Consider the following 7,645-nt stretch of genomic DNA (forward strand, 5'->3'; position numbering starts at 1 on the left):
TCTCTAATGAGACATTCGCAGACTCTCAAAGGATAAAAAGAACTGCATTCTAACCGGTGCAAAGACTTTGTGGATATGGTGTTTTGCTGCTGGTTGTGAGGTCTTGATTCGATACCCAACCTTGCCAGTCACATTCTGAAGGGTGCGCAGAGAAGAAACACCAGTGTGCTAGGTTGACATGCACATTAAAGATCTTCTAGTTCAAGCTGCCACGGCGGCAAGTGAAAATCACAAATTTTTTGCTGCCTGTTCGCAAATAAAACAGTTCTGCATGTGTGTTTGGGACAATAAGACATACTAGTTATTTTCTGGCCAGTAAGTCTATAGCTGCTCATCTGCCATTGTCTGTTAATTATTACATCGCTTAGTGTGCGCATAATTCATGTTCCCTGCCAACTATGTGTTAATGAGGTTTTACTGCATCTATTTACATGTTTGTCATATTATGAATGTTAGAAAAATGTTAAACTAACCTTGATTATAACACTCCTAGAAATGCAAACAGTTTGGCTTTATTACAAGCAGAGTCTTGGTATGCTAGAAAGTTGCAGAAACAAACAACAGGTTTTAAAACATCTCTATAAAGCTTTTTCACCAGGTTACCTTGTTGCTATAGATGTCAGCAGTGTTTTCTTGGTACTCGTTGAATAATTCACTAACTAAAACAACGATCACATTGCATACGAAAGTGTGCAGGCATGATGTCAACCTGGCATGCTTTTCAAACTTTTCCTGCACAAAAAAGCCCATATAGGACATTCCATCATACCATAATCATCAGTGCCACATTTTGGGCACAATGTCCAGATGCACAAGCTTGGCCTTATTCTTCTCAGTTACATGGTGTTTACCTGTGATGCTCCTTTTGCAATTGTCAAGTTGAATCAGTTCAAATCGCATCATATCAACATCAAAAGCCGAGTAGTAATACAGATGTTGAGGGCCGTAAACTAAAAGCCACAAAACGGCTTGACGACTCCCACAGTCCCTTTAACTTGGCACAGATGGATGGGAACATAAGTGTACAGTAAGGATATTGCTTACTTTAGCAAAAAAAAATAACAAATTTAACCATTCAATGAGCTGCCCTAGCTTGTAAGTTGTTAAAAGAAGGTGATCCTTTGAGATTCTTTTTCTTCCTTGCACCAGCACACATACCATGTTCATAACTTTTTATTTTCAAAGTGTTGCATTTGTTCAAGGTTTCTGACAGACAAGAAGGTACAGCCGTCATTATGAGCTTTCTTTTGGAAAAGCAAATAAACTCATTTTCAGTTTATGCAGTCACTGGAACTGTAGAAATAATACACTCACGATATCTTAACCATATTGCTTGCATGGAGCAAGCCTAACGGGGCCCTGCAGCATGTTTTGAACATGCTAATTAAATTCGCATAGTTGCTGAGCATTGCTCCCAAGAACACCTGAGCCAAGTACTATTCCTGTAGACTCAGCAGGGAGCGTATGAGTTTGCTCAAGACTGTCTGCCTTTTCCTTTAACTTGTTAAAATTCCTTCAACTTTTTGTGAAGCAGAAATGAACATTATGGCTATGGTCAGATTTTTCTTTTTTCATGAAAATTTCTTTCAGAGGACAACAAAGATGTCATGACTGATAAGGTGCTTTCACCCTCCGCTGGCAGATGGTAAAGAATCAGGAATGTTAGGTTAATCTCCATTAGTACCTTACTATTCCTCAACAGAAAGACGGCCACTCTTACCATGAGAGAAAGCTTGATAAGCCAGATTCGAAGTGTCACACTGCCTTTTTGACAAGGACAAAACCAAAGCACAGACACGAACAAGCATCTACCTTAAACTCCATGATAAAAGCTGGTGCTTGTGCTTGTCTGTTCTTCAACTTTGTCCTTGTGAAACAGTTGCACCGTTCTATCTTGAATCGTGCAAAACCAGCGAGCTCAGTCTTTGGCATTACTGGACGATAAAAAAAAAGACTATCTGGACGACTACTGGTGACACCACCCTAAAGTCCTTCACCAGATCACCGTGACATGATGGATATTTCTGGTGTGTACACAGGTCTAGTAAATTGTTTATGATAAAGAAGGACTACGTTGCATTTTAAAAGAACCAGTGAATAAACCTAGAACCTTCTTAAAAAAGCGCCGAACTGGCCAGGATGCATTAAAATCTAAATCTGCTAAAATCGTCAGAGTGGGGTTGCAATATGAATTAATAAAATAAATTGCCGATGTCCCACTGACGTGCCAGAGCTGAAGTTTTGCTGCGATAGTTAAAAATGAGAGTTTGCTTTCATTTTGTACCTCTCTCTGCCATATGAATGACAACACCATTTTTAAAGAATCGTTTGCTTGTATCAGATGATTCAGTGTTGCCCTTTTATCATCATCAGTGGATGATGATAAAATTCCTTGGTCCTGCAGTGAACATTTCTATGTCCTCTGCAGGACAAAGGCTTCTTCGAGCAGTCCCCAATTACCCCCATCTTGCACTAGCTGATTGCAAGTTATGCTTGCAAATTTCCTTGTCACACCACCTAATTCTCTGGCGTCCTCGGCTGTGCTTACCTTTCTTTGGCACCCATTCCCTAGCTCTTAATTCTGTTGCCCTTTAGTGTCCCTTTAACGTTATGCCTCTGGCCTCCAAAGTTAGGCCCTGCGGTGAATCAACTTCGATGGCCATCAAAGCTCATCATGATGATGGTTGGAGTAGCCACTAAAGCGACTATTTGGGCACGTTGGCAGAACATGAACGCAGCTTTTTGCACGCAAGACGAGGACAGAGAAGAGGCTAAGACACACAAACACAGATTACAACAACGTTTTATTTTGAAGAAAGCAACCGCACATATAGCAAAATCTGTGGCACTTCACGTGCGCGCCTCCACAGAAAATTCTTATCTCTATGCACGAAGGATAGCTCCTTATTGGAAAGGGCGATAGACTGTTTTGACACACAAGTGTCGCCATACCTGTCAATCAGTTTTCCTTCGATAATCTCGCAGGTTAACTGATCACGACTTTTGCTGACAATTGAGCAAGCACTATATGCCGGTTTACACGTGACTTAACAAACATCGCTACACATTGACACAGTGACTTAACTTTGAGCACAGTAGGAACATCGAAAGTGAGTAGTTGAAGAAGGCCTGGTAGGTGTAGAATGCGATTGCCAGTAACTCCACTCGTGCAAAGCACATCCAGAAACATCTTGCTATGAAGGATTCATGACGTGATGCACGCACCTTGATAGCGGACAAATTCCACATCTCTCCAAGATAGTGTTGTAGGGCCTTTTAAGAATATAAATATACTCTTTTTAGATCACTTTTTCATTGAAGCATCTGGAAGCACCTGTCATGTCTTGGCTGGTAACTTTCTATATACATTAAAAGTCCAGCTCGTCAATTTATTTTGGTGGAATATATAAAGTAAAAGTAAAGTTCATGGGTTACTTTCTTGCATTTACACTGGCTAGAAGGCTGTCTCCTGACCTTTGGCTATAGGTCTGCCCGTGCTTGGCTATTTTGCTGAAACGTGGACTAGAAGGTGTTGGAAAGCTTGTGAAAAGTAGTTTTTGTGTTGCTGTTTGCTCCACCATGTTTTTTTCTGTGAGCATTGTTTAGATATTTTCACTAGTAATTGCAATTTTCTTTGAGCACTGAATGGTTAATGGCTCTGCAACTCATATTTATGGTGTATTTGGGACTATCATGATTGTCCTTGCATATATCAGTGTTTACTCTGTGTGTTCATGCAATGTGCAAAGTCTTTCTATTTTGTTGTTGTATTGTCTGTGATAAGTCACTGCTTGGTGTGTCCCAAGTTTCCTTTCTTCATTGTGAACTTTTGTTTTTTCCTAATGCTGGTGTGTTCAAACAGCAAGCAAAAAAGAAGAGATTTCCACTTTTGGAAGCATATCATGCTCAAGTTATTGAAACATTTCAGGTTCCTTCAGCACACTGTCAGATCAGCATAAACTGCTCATTTACATGTAGGTTATCCAAAGAAATTACTAACAGTATTAGAGTGAAGAGACACTCAAGGCAGACATATTCGTACATCTTTATACAGTGGTAATTTGTTATTCTGAAAATCCATTTGTTTTGTACCAAGGTGCGATATGGGCACGCAGAGATTTGTAGTTAAAGGGAGTGCACATCTTGGCTAATTTGACCTATTCACAAAAGGTACTGCAACAGCTAGTGATATTTGTTAAGATTGCCAGCACAGTGCAGGAACCCTTCACTTAATTTTTTACCCTCACATGCCGTGCAGTTCAGTCTTCACTGGTAGTTGTTAATCACTCTTGACAAATTGCCAAGTTGATGTACTACAGGCATGAAAAGTTTGTGGCATGGCTTCTGTGATAAGCTGAAATTTTCATGGAGTTAGGCTGTGCAGCGTGTTGAAAAATAGACCAGTGTGCTCACCACAAGCTCCGCAACTCCATTTGCTGCTATTGAGCTTTTGCCCCATTAACTTTTGATGCAAATTTTACATCATCCAGCGTTCACTAGATTGATCACGTGAAGCAGCAACGAGGTGAAGCCCAACATATTCTTGCTATGATACCTGTAAGCGGTCAGCCATTTGTGCAGTAAGATGTCACTTTAATTGCTTAAATGCGTGCTGTTTATTATCCAGATTAGTTGGTATACACAGTGAACTGGCTTTAGCCAGGATTACCGTCGGATCATTGGTCGTCTATCAACATGCCATTTCCATTACTTGGAACGCAAAAATTGCTGAGCTTCATGTGGCATTTTGAGGAAGTTGTGTATTTGTGTTTGTGTTCATTTTTTTTTTCTCTTCATGTAAAATTGTGAAACTTAAAAAACACAACTTCTTAAATGTGTAACAGCCCTAAGAAGCCTCAGTTCTGTACAAATGGCAGTTGTTATTTGAGAAGTGTTAAAAGAAACGTCACACTGTCTTCAATACTTGCATTATATAACTCGTGGTGCAAGTCTGCAACTAAATTCAGTGGTTGCCCTGTGCAATGCTCTAAATGGGCCCATGACTGTAGTTTGGGTTGTGAGAGGTCATTATTTCACATTCTTCATTTCCACTTTCTAGTGGCCCACTGTGCCTTTTAGTCTGTCCTTGCCGACTGTGCATCGCTATCTCTAGAGCAATGTCCGTCATATGTTCTTACAAAGCGTGTATTGCTAAGCTGATGTTTCAGGAGCGGGAAAAGGGAAGTTTTTCTCTTTCACCTCTCATGAGCATGCACAGTTTTATAAGTTGCATAGTCATTACATGCTAAGAATTCTGCACTAAAGTTTGCATATATATGCAAGTGGGGCCTGTATGTTCAAATGTGTGACTTGCAGGATTTACTTTGGGGGCCTTCTGGCATAGCTACAATCTTTTCACCAGCTGTGCCATAGGTTGCTGCTTCTGAAATGGCCTGGCTTCCTTAATGAAGTCCTCATGATGCTGCCTGATCCTGAGCTCTCATATGACAAGTGATTGTCAGGGACCTGTGCTGAGGCTTCTCATAGCACATCCTCCTCATCAAATGCTTGTGCCTGCTGAAGCCACCAAGCAATGAACCACTGGTAGCATAACATTTGTATGATAGCTCTGTCTAAGAAACTAATGTTCAACAGTCACTGTGCATGTGTTCAGGCAGTGTACACAAGACTCAACAAATGTCTTTTGTATTGACCACTTAGCCTTTTTTTTTTTATTCTAATACAGGCAGGAAACCAGGCTTGAACGCATGGCTTGTAAGTTTCTAAATGAACTTAGCTTTGTATGGTCTGAGGAGGGTTATGTGCTTTGCTACGGCACTGAAAGAGCAGTATTGCTCTACATGTATAGCATATCCACAACACACTGTTGCTTATTTACAACCTCAAACTATTAAAGCTCCAAAATGCATTCCCCTCAGCTGTAAATGTTTAGAAAGGATTCTACTGCTGTCCAAATATGAAGAACAGAATACAGGAACCTTTGGGGCAATGTGATTTGATTTCATGTTTTCTTCTAAAGGTTTTGTCGGTAATTGGCACTACATAGTAAATCAGGCCACTTTGATGGTGTACTTATCTCCTGCAAGGTTCTAACAGTGATTTCGGCTGTTATACATATGAATCAAAAGGTACGATTCTTTTGCTGTGTGCAAGCTTTATTCTGTATTTCGATCCATTGTCCTTGTCTATTCTGCATCATTGTTCATGCACTGCATGTCTTAGATCTATTGCTGTTGCACGCATCGAGTACATAGAACCTTTCCTCACACTTGAAACTTGCATATGATTATACTAAGTTCTTTTAAAATATACATATTTCACACAATGTGATGCAAAGTGGTTTGTGCTTGAATGTTCCCTCAAGCCCCGCGAGTTGAAGCTGGTTATCATGCAGTTTGAAAATGACCTAAACTTGCTCATTTTTATGTTCTTCTTTAGTCTTTTGGGCTCTCTGTTGCCAAACATTAGAAAATTGTTTATTCTGTGGTGTGCTTTCAATATGCAAAGACTGGCGACTTTCACGCTGGAGCAGTTAGCCCTTACCGTGCTTCTCTGCAATTTGCTTTTGTGCAGTCAGCCAGAATAAAGACAGTTTTATAAAGCGTAAATTTTCGCTGTGTTATGATATGTAGTGCAGCCATTATTATCTCATCTGCTTTGCTTCGTAAGCACACATTAGCTCTCGCACATATAAAAGCAGAAGACACCATTAACCTAGCACTATCATAACTGACATGTGCCCATAGCGCCGAGCCAAAATGGAGAGAACAACCAGTGCCTTATGCTTTGGCTGTACAATGCTCAATGAATGAAACGACCAATATTGGCTGCGAGACCAGGCTACAAGTGGCAGCACCATCAGCGTGTTAGTATGATTGAAGGCTCGGCGGCAATTCACTGCGAGATTTGGGCCAATTGTTTGGTAATGACACATACTGTGGTAATGAAACGTGCTGACTACAGTGATCTGATTATATATTATGCTCCAATGCCACTTCTTGCACAAAACACTCTAAACTTTACTACTATAGGTGAAATCAGCATGAAACGCAGTTTCTGCTCCGGTACACTCGTGGTGCTTTTTGTTGCCGTTCGGCTTGCGTTCAACCTATTCTGTTGGCACTGCTGTTGTGCAATTCAACTTTCTGCTATTCTTGCACTGGCTACAAGAATGCCTGTATTCCTGTACAATGAAGTTGAAGTAGCTGGTTATTGTTACTCTACTTCACCACTTGTAAGCATACATACTTTCGCTTTTTTTTTTCCAATTATCAGTCGAATACAAGATAGTTGCTAAGTTTTTTTAAACAAGGCAGACCACTATAAGTAACAGCGCAGTGACAGGATTGCCTTGTGGCTTCACACATATTTCTTACCCATATGTAGCATTGTAGCACAAGGATGGTTTTGCATGATTACATGCATGAGAATGGGGCAAAATTTGTATATTGAAAGCCAGCCTTATTACGCTGTTTACTTGTAAGGTCGATTGTATCCTGCGAAATCACATGGGCACTTCAATCTCGCGTATCCTCGATGTGTCATGTTAACACAAATATTTGCAAAATCATCCAACACATCGTGACCAGGAGTCTCTAAATCGCTGCATGAATACGCTTCTTGCTTTGACCACTTCATTTTAATACGATACCAAATGTTATTCAGGAATGCAACCAAATAATCT

The sequence above is a fragment of the Dermacentor albipictus genome, chromosome 2 (assembly GCF_038994185.2).
Source record: "Dermacentor albipictus isolate Rhodes 1998 colony chromosome 2, USDA_Dalb.pri_finalv2, whole genome shotgun sequence".
Classification (NCBI taxonomy): Eukaryota; Metazoa; Arthropoda; class Arachnida; order Ixodida; family Ixodidae; genus Dermacentor; species Dermacentor albipictus.